Genomic DNA, 18,679 nt, shown 5'->3' with positions numbered 1-18,679 from the left:
TGTCAAGAGGCTTCAGAGTGCCCAAAGAGAGTGCCTACGGCCAAATCACCCTGAAAGAGCCCAATCTCATCTGATCTCAGAGGCTAAGCAGCGATGGGCCTGGTTAGTACCTGGATGGGAGATAGCCTGGGAATACCAGGTGCCGTAGGCTTCTCATTATGTTGTCGGCGTTGACCTATTTTTTTTCCCTTGTTTCCCAAGGTGACCATCTTGGCATTTGTCAAGAGGGTTGAGAGCGCACAAAGAAATTGCTTATGGGCACAACACCCTGAAAGCGCCCAATCTCGTCTGGTCTCAGAGGCTAAGCAGGGTTGGGCCTGGTTTGTACCTGGATGGGAGACCGCATGGGTTTTCCAGATGCCGCAGGCTTCTTTTTATGTTGCTGGTGTTGACCTGTTTTTTTTCGCTTGTTTCCCAAAGTGATCATCTTGGCATTTGTCAAGAGGGTTGAGAGTGCCTAAAGAGATCGCTTACAGCCACATCACCCTGCAAGCATCCTATCTCTTCTGATCTCGGAGGCTAAGAAGGGTTGGGCCTAGTTAGTACTTGAATGGGAGACGGGCTTGGAATACCAGGTGCCGTATTCTTCTTTTTATGTTGTTGGCGTTGACCTGTTTTTTTTCGCTTGTTTTCCAGGGTGACTATCTTGGCATTTTTCAAGAGGGATGAGAGTGCCCAAAGAGATTGCCTATGAGCACATCACCCTGAAAGTGCCCAATCTCCTCTGATCACAGAGGCTAGAAAGGTTTGCGCCTTGTTAATACCTGGATGGGAGACCGCCTGGGAATATTAGGTGTTGTAGGCTTCTTTTTATGTTGTTGGCGTTGACTTGTTTTTTTTGTTTGTTTCCCAAGGTGACCATCTTGGCGTTTGTCAAGAGGGTTGAGCGTGCCTGAAAAAAATCTACTATGGCCGCATCACCCTGAAAGAGCCCAATCTCATTTGATCTCAGAGGCTAAGCAGGGTTGGGACCTGGTTAGTACCTGGGTGGGAGACCGCCTGGGATTTCTCAATGCCATAGGCTTTTTTTTTAAGTTGTTGGCATTGACTTATTTTTTTTTTGCTTGTTTCCCAAGGTGACCATCTTGGCGTTTGTCAAGAGGGTTGAAAGTGCCTGAAGACATTGCCTACGGGCACATCACCCTAAAAGCACCCGATCTCGTTTGATGTTGGAGGCTAAGAAGAGTCGGGCCTTGTTAGTACCTGGATGGGAGACCGCCTGGGAATACCAGGTGTCGTAAGCTTCTTTTAATGTTGTTGGCGTTGACCTGTTTTTATTTCGCTTGTTTCCCAAGGTGACCATCTTGGTGTTTGTCAAGAGGGTTGAGAGTGCCTGAAAAGATTGCCTATGGCCACATCACTCTGAAAGCACCCAATCTCGTCTGATCTTGGAGGCTAAGAAGAGTCAGGCCTGGTTAGTACCTGGATGGGAGACCACCTGGGAATACCAGTTATTGTAGGCTTCTTTTTATGTTGTTGACGTTGATTCGTTTGTTTTTTTTCGCTTGTTTCCTAAGGAGACCATCTTGGCATTTGTCAAGAGGGTTGAGAGTGCCCAAAGAGATCGCTTACAGCAGCAACACCCTGAAAGAGCCCTATCTCTTCTCATCTTGGAGGCTAAGAAGGGTTTGGCCTAGTTAGTACTTGGATAGTAGATGGCGTTGGAATACCAGGTGCCGTATTCTTCTTTTTATGTTGTTGACATTGACCTGTTTTTTTCCGCTTGTATCTCAAGGTGACTATCATGGCATTTGTCAAGAGGGTTGAGAGTGCACAAAGAGATTGCCTATGGGCACATAACCCTGAAAGCGCCCGATCTCCTCTGATCTCAGAGGCTAAACAGGGTTGGGCCTTGCTAGTACCTGGATTGGAGACCACCTGGGAATACTAGGTGCCGTAGGCTTCTTTCTATGTTGTTGGCGTTGACTTGTTTTTGTTTTGTTTGTTTACCAAGTTGACCATCTTGGTGTTTGTCAAGAGGGTTGAGAGTGCCTGAAGAGCTCGCCTATGGCCACATAACCCTGAAAGCACCAGATCTCGTCTGATCTCAGAGGCTAAACAGGGTCTGGGCCTTGTTAATACAGGGATGGCAGACCACCTGGGAATACTAGGTGCTGTAGACTTCTTCTTATGTTGTTGGCATTGACTTGTTTTTTTTGTTAGTTTCCCAAGGTGACCATCTTGGCGTTTGTCAAGAGGGTTAAAAGTGCCAGAAGAGATTGCCTACGGGCACATCACTCTGAAAGCACCCGATCTCGTTTGATGTTGGAGGCTAAGAAGAGTCAGGCCTGGTTAGTACCTGGATGGGAGACCACCTGGGAATACCAGTTATTGTAGGCTTCTTTTTATGTTGTTGACGTTGATTCGTTTGTTTTTTTTCGCTTGTTTCCCAAGGAGACCATCTTGGCATTTGTCAAGAGGGTTGAGAGTGCCCAAAGAGATCGCTTACAGCAGCAACACCCTGAAAGAGCCCTATCTCTTCTCATCTCGGAGGCTAAGAAGGGTTGGGCCTAGTTAGTACCTGGATGGGATATGGCGTTGGAATACCAGGTGCCGTATTCTTCTTTTTATGTTGTTGACATTGACCTGTTTTTTTTCGCTTGTATCTCAAGGTGACTATCTTGGCATTTGTCAAGAGGGTTGAGAGTGCACAAAGAGATTGCCTATGGGCACATAACCCTGAAAGCGCCCGATCTCCTCTGATCTCAAAGGCTAAACAGGGTTGGGCCTTGCTAGTACCTGGATTGGAGACCACCTGGGAATACTAGGTGCCGTAGGCTTCTTTCTATGTTGTTGGCGTTGACTTGTTTTTGTTTTGTTTGTTTACCAAGTTGACCATCTTGGTGTTTGTCAAGAGGGTTGAGAGTGCCTGAAGAGCTCGCCTATGGCCACATAACCCTGAAAGCACCAGATCTCGTCTGATCTCAGAGGCTAAACAGGGTCTGGGCCTTGTTAATACCCGGATGGCAGACCACCTGGGAATACTAGGTGCTGTAGACTTCTTCTTATGTTGTTGGCGTTGACTTGTTTTTTTTGTTAGTTTCCCAAGGTGACCATCTTGGCGTTTGTCAAGAGGGTTAAAAGTGCCAGAAGAGATTGCCTACGGGCACATCACCCTGAAAGCACCCGATCTCGTTTGATGTTGGAGGCTAAGAAAAGTCAGGCCTTGTTAGTACCTGGATGGGAGACCGCCTGGGAATTCCAGGTGTCGTAGGCTTCTTTTTATGCTGTTGGCGTTGACCTGTTTTTATTTCGCTTGTTTCCCAAGGTGACCATCTTGGTGTTTGTCAAGAGGGTTGTGAGTGCCTGAAGAGATTGCCTATGGCCACATCACTCTGAAAGCACCCAATCTCGTCTGATCTTGGAGGCTAAGAAGAGTCAGGCCTGGTTAGTACCTGGATGGGAGACCACCTGGGAATACCAGTTATTGTAGGCTTCTTTTTATGTTGTTGGCGTTGATTAGTTTTTTTCGCTTGTTTCCCAAGGTGACCATCTTGGCATTTGTCAAGAGGCTTGAGAGTGCCCAAAGAGATCGCTTACAGCAGCAACACTCTGAAAGAGCCCTATCTCTTCTCATCTCGGAGGCTAAGAAGGGTTGGGCCTAGTTAGTACCTGGATAGGAGATGGCGTTGGAATACCAGGTGCCGTATTCTTCTCTTTATGTTGTTGACATTTACCTGTTTTTTTTCGCTTGTATCTCAAGGTGACTATCTTGGTATTTGTCAAGAGGGTTGAGAGTGCCCAAAGAGATTGCCTATGGGCACAAAACCCTGAAAGCGCCCGATCTCCTCTGATCTCACAGGCTAAACAGGGTCGGGCCTTGCTAGTACCTGGATTGGAGACCACCTGGGAATACTAGGTGCAGTAGGCTTCTTTTTATGTTGTTGGCGTTGACTTGTTTTTGTTTTGTTTGTTTACCAAGGCGACCATCTTGGTGTTTGGCAAGAGGGTTGAGAGTGCCTGAAGAGCTCGCCTATGGCCAAATAACCCTGAAAGCACCAGATCTCGTCTGATCTCAGAGACTAAACAGGGTCGGGCCTTGTTAATACCCGGATGGGAGGCCACCTGGGAATACTAGGTGCTGTAGACTTCTTCTTATGTTGTTGGCGTTGACTTGTTTTTTTTTGTTTGTTTCCCAAGGTGACCATCTTGGCGTTAGTCAAGAGGGTTGAGAGTGCCTGAAGAAATCTCCTATGGCCACATCACCCTGAAAGAGCCCAATATCATCTGATCTCAGAGGCTAAGCAGGGTTGGGACCAGTTTAGTACCTGGATGGGAGACCGCCTGGGATTTCCAGATGCCGTAGTCTTCTTTTTATGTTGTTGCCGTTGACCTATTTTTTCCCGCTTGTTCCCAAGGTGACCATCTTGGCGTTTGTCAAGAGAGTTGAGAGTGCCTGAAGATATTGGCTATGGCCACATCACCCTGAATCTGTTCCCTCTCATCTGATCTTGGAGGCTAAGCAGGGTCAGGCCTGGTTAATGCCTGGATGGGAGACCACCTGGGAATACCAGGTGTCGTAGGCTTCTTTTTATTTTTTCAAATATAATTTTTTCTCCAAACAGGGGAAGGCGGTCCCCCGAGTACATAATGCAACAGAAAAATACAAAGCAAAAAGCAGCTGAACAATACTTGATACTGGTATATTTGCAACTGTGAGTCTGCCTTCCATCAATCATAATGATTCGAGGCACGGATAAAGTACTGTACCAAGATCCAGGGTCACACAAACCCCAGGTCCCTCCGGCATAATCCATCCAGAGGGGGGTGTGGGGCCGTCATTGACAATTTTCCACTTTTTCCAAAAGAGGGGGTGAGAGATAGGGGAGGAAGGCATAAAAGAGAAGGGGTGAAAGATCAGGAAAGAAGAAAATGGGACGAGACACGATGGCAGCCACTGCCCAAGGGGCCAGTCAAGGAAAGCTCAGAGCACTAAGGCGATAGCAGGCGACATCCTTCCAGCGAGAATATAAAGGTATTCCAGATGTCCCAGGTTTGTTTGAAATGTAATGAAAGGGGGGGGAACATTTTTTCCAATAGAGAGGGATGCAGGATTTTGCCACATTTATCACATGCTGTAAAATTGATTTTTTGTACTTCTTAATGGGAATCTGTGAATGGTGCAAGAGAAAGAATGCAGCCTCTTCCGGGATGGAGAAGTCTGTGAATTTTTGTGTTATGCATCGGATCTCTGTCCAGAAGTCCACCAAGCTGGGGCAGGACCAAAAAATGTGGAGCAACGTGCCCTCTTCTTCTCCACACCTCCAGCATATGTTCGAGGAAGAGGGGAAACATTTATGCAGCTTTGATGGTGTCAAATACCACCTGGTGAGAAGTTTAAAATTCGTCTCCTGTATCTTCGTGCACAGCGAGGTTTTGAGAGCCAAAGTGATAATGCGTTGTCTCTGTGCTGGGGAAAACGAGCAATTAAGGTCTTTTTCCCAGTTGGACAGACAGGTTAAGTGTGGGTGATCTGTTTGAGAGAGAATGTGGGCCAAAGGGCCTTCGCTCCTGCATTGAGTCTCAAACTCCATCTGAGGGCGGGCGAAAGTTTGAGGATTGGGAATGGAATGGAGAAAATGATGTCATTGCGCACTCTCCAAAAAGGCTGTTGGAAAAGCCCTGTCGGATCTCTTAGGGTTGAAAAAGAAGGCCATTTTCCATCAATGGCGAATTTAGACGCATGGTCTAGGTTGGAATTTCTAAGTGGGTCCCCGGTTCAAAGTTCGGATGGCCACATATAGGGAATAAGGGGGAAGTCAAAGACGTGAGTGTGTTTTGGGTAGCGATCAGGTGACTGACTTTCAACGAAGCCCCTATAGTGGGATGTGACGTAAATTCTGTGGGTAAATCCTTATAGCACCACATGGCGCTTCTTAGCGGAATTCGGGAGTGAGATTGTTCTAGTTGCACCCAGAGCTTAGAAAGTTTGTTTCGATGCCAGTCCAATACACGCCCCAGATGGGAGGCCAGGTAGTAGCGTCGCAAGTCAGGGAGAACCAACCCTCCCTGTTGTTTAGACAATGTCAGCTGTGACCGCTTAAGTCTGGGATTTTTCTGGGCCCAGTTAAATTGAGTGAGCAGGGATTGAGCTTGCTTAAAAAATGGGACTGGAATCTGGATCGGGAGAGCTTGGAAAAGATAGGTAAATTTAGGGCGTATGTTCATTTTAATGAGATTGCATCTCCTGAACCAGGAATGGAGGCCAGAATGCCACCCGTGAAGCAAACTGCAGATCTTACTGACAAGGGGTGGGAGGAAGTTCAACATAAACGTACGCGCGATGTCCGGTGGAATGTAAGTACCTAATATGGGTCCATTTAAAATGAAAATTGGACTGCAAGTCTAGTAACGTTTGCGGGGGGACTGCAACCCCCATGGCCTCTGATTTCAAGAAGTATCCCGTATATCTGGAATTCCCGAAGGAGATTTGGCAAGGAAACTCTGGGATTCGTCAGCGAGAACAGCATGTCATACGCGTAGGCAGATACCTTGCACTCAAAAGTACCCGTTATGTCTGAGTTTTGTCGAATTGTGGAGAGAAAGGGTTCCAATGACAATGAGAATAATAGGGGTGACAGGGGGCAAACCTGTCTGGTCCCATTCCCGATGTCAAGGGGAGATGAGAGCACCCCATTCGCTTTGACTTGAGCTGAAGGGCGTGAGTATATCTTACTTATCCATGCCAGCATCCGTTCACTCAGACCTATATGGCGAAGGACCGAGAACATGAATGTCCATTTGACCCGATCAAAAGCCTTCTCGGCATCAGTACTCACGAAAAGACAAGGGGTCCCAGATGACTTTACTTTATGGACCAGGGTAAGCACCCTAATGGTGTTGTCCCTATCTTCCCTGGTGGGAATAAAACCTAACTGGTCAATCTGTATAAGGGACTGCAAGTGCTGTGCCAATCACGTGGCGAGGATTTTAGAGAATAGTTTTAGGACCGAATTTAGGAGGGAAATGGGTCTGTAGCTCCCACATAGGCCCGGGTCTTTGCCCACCTTAGGTATCAACGAGATGTGGGCTCTAAGGGTATCCTCAGGAAAATCCCCATTCGAGCTCAGAGTATTAAATAAATTCACCAAGCGCGGGCCGAGAATAGGGAGGAAGGTCTTATAGTATTGTGCGGTATATCCGTCAGGGCCCGGAGGCTTACCCACCTTCGGAGGTCCCACGGCCGTCTGGAGTTCTTCCAGTGTAATCGGGTCCTCCAAGTACTCCCGTGATTCCGATGAGAGGGTTGGTAGACCAGAAACGGTTACATATCTGTCTATATTGTCCTGTCCAGACCCTGAATCGGGCAGGTTGTAGAGATCAGAGTAAAATTTTTCAAAGACTTCGGCTATTTGGGTTGGGGTAGAGGCCCTCTGGCCATTCTCATCTCTCAACTGTGGTATGTAAGAGGCAGATTTCAACTCCTTTACCGACCTGGCTAAGATTTTTCCGCATTTGTCCCCTGACTCCTACGTCAGTTTACGACAAAACTGGAGTGCCGCTTTCGCTTTATAATGGAGTAGGTCAGTAATCTAGGTATGGAGTGTCCCCAATTCAATCTCTAAGGTCCATGAGGGGGCATGTTTATGTTTCGCTTCCACAGAGGCAAGTTCACGAAACAGATTAGCAAGCTGTTCCTTCCATGTTCGTTTGATGCGCGCCCCATGCCTGATAAGTACCCTGCAGAATACTGACTTATGAGCCTCCCAAATTATCCCCGAGTCGCAGTCCTGCGTTTAGTTTTCTTGGAAATAAAAGTCCAATTCCCTGGTCACATCTGCTAAAACTTCCGGTATCTGGAGGAGGCTTTCATTAAGGTGCCAGAAGAGAGACCAAGGTGAGGGGTTCCTAGAGAGGGTGTAGGTAAGGGCTACAGGAGCGTGGTCAGACCAAGTAATATGGCCGATGGAGAAAGAGCTCACCAAGTGCAGTTGGTCATGTGGAATCAAGAAGAAGTCTATCCTAAAGTATGATTTGTGAGGGGAAGAGCAAAAAGAGTAGTCCCTTTCCCCAGAGTGTTGCAGACGCCAGACATCAACTAATTGGTCATTCAGTAAACACTTAGTAATCCGCTTTCTAGAGGAAATGAGGAGCGAGGAGCAAGAGGCAGAAGTGTCAACCCACCTAATATAAACTGGCCCTCCCGAAAGTCACATAATCTGTGCAGGGTAGTTCTGAGGAACGTGTCTTGGTGATCATTGGGAGCGTACACAGTGGCAAATGTAAAAAGGAGCTCTCCAATGTGGCCCCTAAGAAAAAGATATCGACCCCCAGGGTCCCCCAGAGAATCCTGGAGAACCCAGGGGAGCCTGCTAGAGATCAGAATGGAGACTCCCTTGGTCTTAGAGGAGGGGTTAGTAGAATGGTAGACCTTAGGGAAGGATCTCGACCATAGAAAGGGGAGGCTAGTATTATTAAAATGTGTTTCTTGCATAAAGGCCACATCAGTACGGGAAGTCTTCAGTTCTCACAGGAGGATCAGCCGTTTTTCAGGGGAATTCAGTCCCTTAACGTCTAGAGAGGTGACCTTGACTGAGTCTGCCATCGCTCCTCAGGGAGGGGGAGGTGGACGTCAGAGAAAAGCAAAGAAAGTTGAACCAAGGTAGGTATTGGATAGGAAATGGATGGCGGGAACTAAGGAGGAGAAAGGAAGGCCAAATGAAAGGAAAGGTAAGGGGAAAAAGAGGCCGGGCACCTCAACCCCAGGGGGAGAGAGAAATTAAGGGTTGTCTGCACTCAACAGTACAGGAAGGGTATACTAAAACAGCACAATTATGCTATAGCGCTTACCAGATGTACACTGGGTTTAAAGCGCCGTCCTACTTGGGTTGGTGGGTAGACAGGTCAGAGAGGGAGCCCCCGGATCCCAGTCCCCCCAGTCCTGGCAGTGGTAAATGTCACGTCTGATACCGGTATGCAAATAAAAGACAATCAGTAACATCATAGAACCAAAAAACAATAGTATAATCAAAACCGAGGTAGAGCATATAACTATCAGCACTGAGGGGTCTCCTCGGCTCGCCCTAAACGTAGGCATGCATGAGGGAGCCCGTCACAACAGAAAAGGCATCACAGAATGGGATCCACCACCCCCCGTCTGATACCCCAAAAGTACACATGCAGCCCCCGAACAAATGCATTTCTCCCTTTGGCAGATTGTCCTCTCCTTACCCCCTCTCCCCCGTCCACACCCCAGGGGATAAGGGGGAGGGAAGGGGGGAAAAAGGGAGGAAGGGGCAAAAGGGGGAGGGAAATGGGGGAGGGAAGGGGGAAAGGAGGAAGGGAAGGAGGGAAGGGGGGAAGGGGGGAGGGAAGGAGGGGCATCTAGGGAGAGGGGACAAACATACGGAAATGTCAAGTCCTTTAGCGCACTCACACCAGCAGCCACCCGGACCCCATAAATTTCAATTCCTCCCCTCCATGGTCACCACATCAAGATGAAAGAGGAGCAGCCCTGGTTGGTGCATGGAAAATCCGGCAGGCAAGGGGCTGGGGCCACCATCCCTCCATCCAATGGGAGACTTCACCCGAGCAGCAGTCCTGGGGCCCGCCAATTAGTGTCTCTCCTGCATCCCCATTGGGGGCTGTGTAGAGCATCCAGAGGGAGGCTGGGACCGCCCAAACAGTAAGGGGTAAATCCTCCAGGGGGGTCCAGAGTCAAACTGGAGGGAAGCAGTGTCTCGTACCAATAGGCTCAATAAATAAGTCATCCAGGGTGTCCCCAAAAGCTGCAGAAGGCAATGTCGGCAAAGAGTAGGTGGGGGCCAGAGGGGGGGGAAGAGGGGCGCAACCAGGGGGAGGGGACACATATGCGGGAATGTCAAGCCCTTCCAGTACAGCGCACTAGGTATCACTCAGACCCCCCAAAGTGCAACTCCCCCCTCTAAGGTCAAGATTCCAGAAGGGAAGATGAGCGGAACTGGTCTGTACATGAAAGAACCTGCTGCCAAGGGGTTGGGGCCATCATCCCTTCCTCCAATGGGAGATGCCACTGGCATGACAGCCCCATGTCCTGTCAAGTGGTGCCCCTCCGACAATGTCGTCGGGGTATATGTGGAGCATCCAGGGGGAGGCAGGGACCACCCAAACAGTGAGGGGTAAAGCCTCCTCCAGGAGGATAGCGCTGTCTTGTACAGTTAGTTAATTAGACAAGTCATCCAGTATGTTCCTGTGAGCAGCGGAAGGAAAGGTCGGTAAGGATTATGAATGGGTGGGGGCCAGGGAGTGCATAAAACTGCCACCAGATGACCGGGGCAGAGAGGGAAAGGGGATGAAAGGTGGTAGGTGGGGGGGTGAGGAGTGTCCCTCATATTACTCACGTCGGCCATTCCTTGAATCTGAGCGCTCTGCATACCCAGGACGTTCTTCTGTATAATCTAGCCTATCTGTATACATTAGCCTGTCTTTTGTACACATTAGCCTCTCTGTATCAACTAGCAGGTCCTCTGTATACACTAGTCCGTATGTATACACTAGACAGGCTTGGTTACACAGACTTGCTAGTGTATACAGACGTACTAGTGTATACAGAGGACCGGCTAGTATATATAGACAAGCTAGTGTATACAGATAGACTAGATTATACAGAAGAACGTCCTGGGTATGCAGAGATGGAGGCTAGGGTATACAGAGAGAGAGAGGCTAGAGTATGCTAGTGTATACAGACGAACTAGTGTATACAGAAGACTGGCTAGTTTATATAGAGAGGCTAATGTGTGCAAAAGAAAGGCTAGTGTATACAAATAGGCTAGATTATAGAGAAGAACGCCCTGGGTATGCAGAGATGGAGGCTAGGGTATACAGAGAGCGAGGCTGGGTTACACAGAGAGGGTGGTTTATGCAGACTTGCTAGTGTATACAGACGGACTAGTGTATATAGAGAGGCTTGGGTATACAGAGAGCTAATGTATAAAGAGAAGCTAGTGTATACAAAAGACATCCAAGGGTATACAGAGGGGGGCGTGTCCGGATGTGAAAGGCGACGGACGTCTAAGTGGAGAACTCCTGACATCCTGAACTCAATCCTTCTCAATCCTTCTTTTTCAAAGCCCTAAAACGGCCGGAGGCCCTACCTCCTTGCTCTGCTCCGTGGCCTGCTGCAGTCCGTGGCTCCATTGGGCGGATTCTGACCCGCGATCGGCTGGGAGCCTGCGTGCTAGTGGCAGCCGCCATCTTCCAGGCCTGTGCTCTGCAAGCAGCTCCTTTCCTGGACCAGCGGTGCGGTAAGGGACCCCCCCTTGTCCTCCAGCCAGCTTCCCTGCACCTCTGGTGGGGCCTCGTGGCCTGCGGGACCCCCAGTGCCGCCCGTCAAGGCCGCGGCCTGGTGTGGCCTAGTGCGGCCTAGTAGAGCCTCCAGCCTACCGGATTTTCCTACACCACCGGCCGCCGGACAGCGGCCGGCGTCGGTTGCTGGGACACGATCGCTGCCACCCTGCCAACCCTCCATCCTCCTGCTCCAACCGCTGTTTTGCTGGGCCTAGTCTTGGGCCCTGCACCCGGTCCGGCGGCCATCTTGGTACAACCGGCTGCGGCCTGGAATCCACCCCTAGCCTCCTGGACACCCTGGGCCTGTTCTCAGCTTCTTAGCCTCCCTCAGTGCCATAACCCCTCTGCAGCCCGTGCTTTGGCCCTCCTGCACAGCGCTCTGTGGCTCCGGCCGGACACTTGGCGGCCATCTTGCTACACCCGGGGGATCTCCTGCCTCCTCTGCACTTGCTCCGGACTCCTTCTAAGGACACCCTGGCCTGCCCGCAGTGCTGGGCATCAGCCTCCACTTCCAGACCTTTTGTGGCCTTCCTCCCTGACTCCGGTGCCACGTGCAGTGTCCATCTTGCTCCACCCAGCCGTACTGTGCACAATCCTGATCCCCCTGACTCCTCCCCTTGTAGCTCACTGCCACCAGAGCTGCCCCCCCCGGCTGGACTGCCGCCCGCAACATCTACAACTGAGGCTCCGCCCCCCTTTTTTTTTGATTCACCAGGACATTGTCCGCACTGCCAGCCTTGCACGTAGCAGCCATATTACTACGCCATAATACCAACTGCTGGCCCTCCTGTCTCCACAGTCCCCGTCTCTTGCTTTGCTCCGGCTACAGAGATCTGCTGCCGGTCGAGAGCCCTATGATGCCTTCAAAGAAGCCTCCAAAGACTGTGCAACAGCCCAGGACACCGGCTGCAGCCCCATCCCCCCGCGGGGACCCCGCCTTACTCCAGAAACTGCAGGTCTTGTTGGTTGACATGGAGGACGGTCCCCCGGCTGACATTCCCATGCCCTCCTCACCCCAGCCTCCCACAGGTGACACCAACATGATCTTAGCAGCAATCGAAAGCAGCAGGACATCTCTATTGGTACGGATCGATCACCTGGCAGAGGAGTGCAACCTTATCCGCAACGATCTGGATAAAATACGGGGGCGTCTCTCGGAATCTGAACACCGGATCTCGGAGGTGGAGGATCGAACGGGACAACATGCCGACCAACTCACCGACCTACACAACACGATTAAAGCTTTAGTGGCGAAGTCAGATGATGCCGAAAACCGAATGCGTCGTAACAATGTTCGGGTCCTGGGCCTTCCTGAAGGATCGGAGGGAGACCACCCGGCAGACTTTGCAGAAACCTTCTTCAAAGATCTACTTGGTCTGACCGATATCCCCCCTACGTATGTGGCAGAACGTGCTCATCGGGTTCCGATGGGTCGACCTATCTCGGGTGCACCCCCACGTGCCTTCCTGGTGCGTTTCCTCAACTACCGTGATCGAGATCGCATACTCGCTGAGGCCAGGAAGCACCCGAATCTGCAATATGGTAATGCACGCATCATGCTGTTCCCCGATTTCTCCCCGGATCTACAGAGAAGACGACAGACCTTCACTGATGTTCAGCGCAGACTACGAGACCGCAACATTAAATATGGAATGCTCTATCCTAGTCGCCTGCGGGTCCAGCACGAGGGCACTGTCAAATTTTTCGACACGCCGGCCGAGGCGGATGCCTGGCTTACTGGGCTGTGCTGAGGTGGCGTGTATTACTCCATCGTGGGGGCCCGGGGGTTGTCTGGGGCTCACTGGGGGAAGGCAATGAACATGAATGGACACACTGAACTCTTATGTTATTTCAGGCCCAAGTATCGGCCCATCATCCTTACATGTCTGCGAACTCCTATGTTGAGTGAGCTATCCACACGGAACTTTACAAGATAAGTTGTTGCTCCCCCCCCCTTCTGGCTTGTCTCGGTGACGATTGTAGCTGTGCCTGGGATATACCTCTCCATCCCGGCTGGAATACACCGTGGAAGCTATATTTCCCCCTTGTTTTGGGGGGGTTTTGTATTTTGTTTTCTGTTCCCCTTCTTCTCCCTTTTTTTTTTTGTTCTCTAAGTCGCACTCGAGGTACTCGGGTTAGCACGGAGTGTTGCTGCTAACCTGCAGCGGACTTCCCCCTGGAGGACTTTTACACGTTCTTACACGCGGCATTGCACTGTTGCCGTGCACAGTTTAAGGGGTTAAATTGTTATTTTTTGGGTATAGGCCCGATCTGATCGCTCCCCAGTTTCCAGGGATGCCACCAGATATGGGCAGGGTTGACCCCTGGCGGTCACCAAGGGTACTTTTGTTTTTTGTCTATGTATTTACTTTTTTTTTGTATGGTTAATGTTTGGTCATGACTCTTTCTACAATGGGCTCTCTGGGTCTAGGCGGCTCTTGGTACATGATATTAACACCCATGGGCGTCTCCTTGCAATATTAACGGAACCATCTGATGGCCACACGTCACATGTCCTCTTTTAATATCCTATCCTGGAATGTCCGGGAGCTCAATTCTAAATTTAAAAGAGCAGTTCTGTTTAAATATCTTAAATTGCACTCCCCCCATATGATACTGCCCCAGGAGACACACCTCATGGGCAGCAAACTGTTGGCACTAAAGAAGCCGTGGATCCAGAGAGCCTTTCATGCCTCCTATTCTACCTATGCCAGGGGGGTCTCGGTGCTGATCAGCAAATCCTTTCCCTGTGCAGTGGAGCAGATTCACACCGACTCTCAGGGCAAATACGTGATAGTAGTTTTCACAGTTTGGGGTACGAGATATATTGTGGTAAATGTATACCTGCCTCCTCCCTTTTCAGCATTCACCTTATACACTATCCTGGAAAAGGTTACTCCATACTGCCCCGCTAGGCTGCTACTTATGGGCGATTTTAACGCTATTCTAGCCCCAGACTTATACAGGCCGGTCCCCCCCAAACAATGATCCTCAGACCTACCCAATTGGGCACAGGCCATGGGAGTGACGGAGGTCTGGAGGTGGAAACACCCCTCGACTAGGGCCTACTCCTGCTTTTCCACCACCTATAAAATGTCCTCACGCATCGACTTAGCTTTTGCCAATCCAGCCATGCTATCATACGTGCTAGACGCCGTGCTATTTGCCCAGCGGGCTGTCGGACCACTGCCCCCTCCTCCTTAATGTCCGCTCCCCCACTTCCCGAACCTCAGCCCTTTGGCGCCTGGGAACCCACTGGCTCTCCCACGCCGATTTGACCAACACTATCCCGCCCGCCTTGCCGAATACTGGCAAATTAATGCAGGGTCCTCCTCCCCAGGGGTTACTTGGGACGCATTCAAGGCCTTCAGTAGAGGTCATTATATTTCCTCCATAGCTGGGATCCGTAGAGAGCAAGCTGCCACCACGACTGAGCTACAGAGCAAGGTAGATACCCAGACTGAGGCCTACACAGCTGACCCCACCGACTCTAGTTTTGAAGCCCTTAATGCGGCGAAACGAGAATTACACCTCCACCTCACAGAGCTTACCAGACTGGATCTTTACCGCAATAAGCAAAGATTTTTCGAGCAGGGGGACCGGAACGGTCGCCTCCTGGCAATGTTAGCTCAACACGACCTGCCCATGACGGTGATACTAGGGTGTGGTGTCCCCTTCGGGTGAATCGGTCTCCTCTCTCCCAGACATATTGGACGCATTTCGGCAATACTATGGTTCCCTTTATACCTCTGTGCTTCCCTCGGATCTCATGCCACAGGACCTGGCGCCTTGGCTGGACCCCCTGGCACTCGGCTGGCTCTCGGACGCCGAGAGAGAAAATTTGGTAAAGCCCATTACCCCGGAGGAGGTACAGAGGGCAATTTGCTCCTTTCCTGCAGGAAAATCCCCGGGTCCAGATGGTCTCCCTATGGAGTTCTACAAAACCCACGGGGCCCTTCTTGCCCCCCAGCTGGCCCAGCTCTATACTCACTGTCTGGCAGAGGGCACCCTTCCCACCTCCATGAGCCATGCACACATATACTAATCCATAAAGCCCCTAAGGACCCCACATCCTGCGCCTCATATAGGCCTATCGCCCTCCTAAATGCAGACTTCAAAATCCTTACCAAATTGCTCACTACGAGACTACAGCCCCTACTGCCATCTGTGATAGAGACGGACCAGACCGGTTTTATGCCTAATAGAGCCACTGACATCAACTTAAGACGCCTGTTTACCAACATCCATGCACAACACTTCAATGAGGGTTCCCGGGTGGTGGCCTCCCTGGACATAGAGAAGGCCTTCGACACTGTGGAGTGGCCTTTTCTGTGGGAAGTCCTCCGTAGAATGGGGTTCCCCTTGGTATTTATTGCGTGGTTACAGACGCTCTACCAGCACCCCACATCAGCCATTAAGCTGGGGGGGGGGTCTCTCACGGTCCTTCCCTCTGTCCAGGGGCACGAGACAGGGCTGCCCTCTTTCTCCGGCCCTGTTCGCCATCGCAATGGAACCCCTGGCGGAGGCCTTACGTACCTCCCTGCACATTAGGGGCCTGCGTGTTGGCTGGCTGGAGGAGAGGGTCGCCCTGTATGCGGGCGACCTCCTTCTCTTCCTTAACGACGCGGACTCCTCTCTCAGAGGGGCATTACAAATTCTGAACTCATTCTCCACGATCACGGGCCTTAAGGTTAACTGGTCAAAATCACTTCTGTTCCCTATAGACCCAGCAGCCAGTGACACCGCCCCCCCCCCCCCGATATACCTCTACAGTGGGTGGAGAGCTTCAAGTACCTTGGGGTGGTGGTCTCGAGGCAGGCTTCGGACTTCTTACCTCTGAATCTATCCCCAGTGGTTCAGGAGACACGGCTGCGACTGAAGGCATGGGAATCTCTACCCCTATCATTGCTAGGGCGGATAAACCTGATAAAAATGAAAATCCTGCCCAAATTTCTCTACCTACTTCGCCAATCCCCACAATGGATCCCTAAATCATTTTTCTCCCGACTGCATAGCCTTTTTACCTCCTTTATCTGGGGGGGCCAGTCCCCCAGGTATGGATGGTAAACGCTTACGCGTCAGTCCTCCCAGGGAGGACTGGCGTGCCCTGACCTGTACAAATATTTTTTAGCCACCCAGCTGGTTACTGCGGCTTGGTGGCTCACTCCTGATAGGACGAACCCTGCCACCTTGGTTGAGGCGGCGGTGGTGAAGTCACTGGAAGCGCTGAAATTTTTACTGTATCGTGGCCCAAAAGCAACATACCCGCTGACCCCCTCCATGCGCACCACGTTGCGTGCATGGGGGGCAGGACTTAAACTTGAAAAATACCCTGCCAATGCACTTTCTCCAGCTGCCCCCTTGTGGTTGAACCCCACCCTAGAGCAGTTTTACAAACTACCTGAACCCCATGCTTGGACTAAGTTTAACGTTAAAACAGCGTACCAAATAATTTCCGACCAATCGCTGGCCCCATTCCCCAAGTTGATTTCTGACTTCAACGTCCCGCAGAGCTATTTTTTTAGATATCTACAACTCTCCCATGCCTTCAGATGCCAGTTCTCCGGGTCTCCCCCCCAGGTTGTCCAGTCCGGACCTCCTCACGTCCAGATGTGAAAATAAGCCCACCTCGAAACTTTACTCCCATTTGATAACGACCTCCCTCCCTACCTTGGGAAAACTCAGAGACAAATGGGTGCGCGACATTCCCACCTTTGATAATGATGATTGGGATGACATGTGGGACTTCCCTTTCAGATCCCTGGTCTCCCTGAGAGACCGGCTAATACAGTTTAAGATGGTCCACCGAGCATATTTCACCCCATATAGATTGCACAAAATGAACCCCGCTTCCCCCCCGGGGTGTTGGCGTTGTGGGACAATACCGGGGGACTTCACTGATATTTTTTGGACCTGCCCGGCCATTGTCGACTATTGGAAGGAGATACTGAGGGTCATTGCACAGGCCACCTCCATATCGCTCCAGCCCTCCATAGAAATTTGCATACTGGGCCTGATAGATCATATTATTCCCACTGTGGCGCGACGCACCCTGGTTGGGCTTCTCCTGTTCTATGCCCGCAAGGTCATAGCCCTCAGCTGGCGTAAGCCAACTCCTCCTCCTCTCTCCCTGTGGAAAAAATTGGTCAACGGCAGCATGCCTCTTTACAAAGACTGCTATGTTAATAGGGGTTGCCCGCAAAAATATGACAAGGTCTGGTCCAGCTGGCTGGCCGACGCCTCCACAGCCTCTGACCCGCAGCCTACTTAACAAGTTACCTTTTGCTAGTAAACTGGAAACTGCACCAGTGGAAATGTTGTTTGTCTGAGTAGCATGTTTTAACTCCAAGTTGTCCTGCTGCACATGGAGTCAGCTATCTGTGGCCAATGAGGTGCCTTAGACTCTCCGTCATATTCTGTATGTACCAAACTGTCTTGTATTACAACTCTGTATACACCACGCCTGTAACTGTAGTCGTGACCAATGTATGTGTTCTTTTTTGTTTGTTAGTTTGCTTGCTGTTGTTTACTGCCTAAATCTTAATAAAAAGATTTGCAAAAAAAAAAAAGGGTATACAGAGAGGCTCGTGAATGCAGAAGACGGGCTTGTTTATACAGAGAGGCTAAAGTGTACAAAACACAGGCTAGTGTATATAGATAGGCTAGATTATACAGAACAACGTCCTAGGTATGCAGAGATGGAGGCTAAGGTATACAGAGAGAGAGGCTAGAGTATGCATACTTGCTAGTGTATACAGACGGACTAGTGTATACAGAAGACCTTTCTAGTTTATACAGAGAGGCTAATGTGTACAAAAGACAGGCTAGTTTATACAAATAGGCTAGATTATAGATAAGAAAGTCCTGGGTATGCAGAGATGGAGGCTAGGGTATACAGAGAGAGAGGCTGGGTTACACAAAGGCTAGTGTATGCAGACTTGCTAGTGTATACAGACGGACTAGTTAAGACTAGATAATGTATAAAGAGATGCTAGTGTATACAAAAGACAACCAAGAGTAGACAGTGAGGCTCGTGCATACAGAGGAACGGCTACAGAGAGGCTAATTTGTACAAAAGACAGGCTAGTTTATACAGATAGGCTAGATTATACAGAAAAACTAAGGCTAATGTGTACACAAGACAGGAAGGTTAAACAGAGGTAGAGGCTTTTTTACACAGAGAGGCTAGTGTATGCAGACTTGCTAGAGTATACAGACAGACTAGTGTATACAGAGAGGCTATTTTATACAGAGAGACTAGGGAAAACAGAGAGGCTAGTGTACAGAGACAAGCTGACAGTGAGGCTGGGGTATAAAGAGAAGCTAGGTTATACAGTAGACAGGCTAGTTTATATAAACGACAAAATTGGGTAAACAGAATACAGGCTGGGGTATAATGAGAGGCAAGATTATA

General features: G+C 50.1%; 10 pseudogenes; all 10 read left to right on the top strand.

Annotated features, from left to right (window-relative positions):
- The first annotated feature begins 32 nt into the window (after positions 1-32).
- LOC143943650 (5S ribosomal RNA) lies at positions 33-151 on the top strand (annotated as a pseudogene).
- Positions 152-1,125: 974 nt separating this feature from the next.
- LOC143948222 (5S ribosomal RNA) lies at positions 1,126-1,244 on the top strand (annotated as a pseudogene).
- A 100-nt stretch (positions 1,245-1,344) lies between these two features.
- Positions 1,345-1,463, top strand: LOC143955505 (5S ribosomal RNA; annotated as a pseudogene).
- A 321-nt stretch (positions 1,464-1,784) lies between these two features.
- Positions 1,785-1,903, top strand: LOC143946796 (5S ribosomal RNA; annotated as a pseudogene).
- A 100-nt stretch (positions 1,904-2,003) lies between these two features.
- LOC143949591 (5S ribosomal RNA) lies at positions 2,004-2,123 on the top strand (annotated as a pseudogene).
- Positions 2,124-2,221: 98 nt separating this feature from the next.
- Positions 2,222-2,340, top strand: LOC143946840 (5S ribosomal RNA; annotated as a pseudogene).
- Positions 2,341-2,661: 321 nt separating this feature from the next.
- LOC143951174 (5S ribosomal RNA) lies at positions 2,662-2,780 on the top strand (annotated as a pseudogene).
- A 100-nt stretch (positions 2,781-2,880) lies between these two features.
- LOC143947006 (5S ribosomal RNA) lies at positions 2,881-3,000 on the top strand (annotated as a pseudogene).
- Positions 3,001-3,317: 317 nt separating this feature from the next.
- LOC143955496 (5S ribosomal RNA) lies at positions 3,318-3,436 on the top strand (annotated as a pseudogene).
- A 535-nt stretch (positions 3,437-3,971) lies between these two features.
- On the top strand, positions 3,972-4,090 carry LOC143949261 (5S ribosomal RNA; annotated as a pseudogene).
- The last annotated feature ends 14,589 nt before the right edge of the window (positions 4,091-18,679 follow it).

Source organism: Lithobates pipiens, unplaced genomic scaffold (assembly GCF_037356315.1).
Source record: "Lithobates pipiens isolate NorthernLeopardFrog02 unplaced genomic scaffold, aLitPip1_a1.2 Scaffold_10, whole genome shotgun sequence".
Lineage (NCBI taxonomy): Eukaryota > Metazoa > Chordata > Amphibia > Anura > Ranidae > Lithobates > Lithobates pipiens.
The sequence above is the reverse complement of the archived record's forward strand: the minus strand, read 5'-3'. Positions and strand labels throughout refer to the sequence as shown.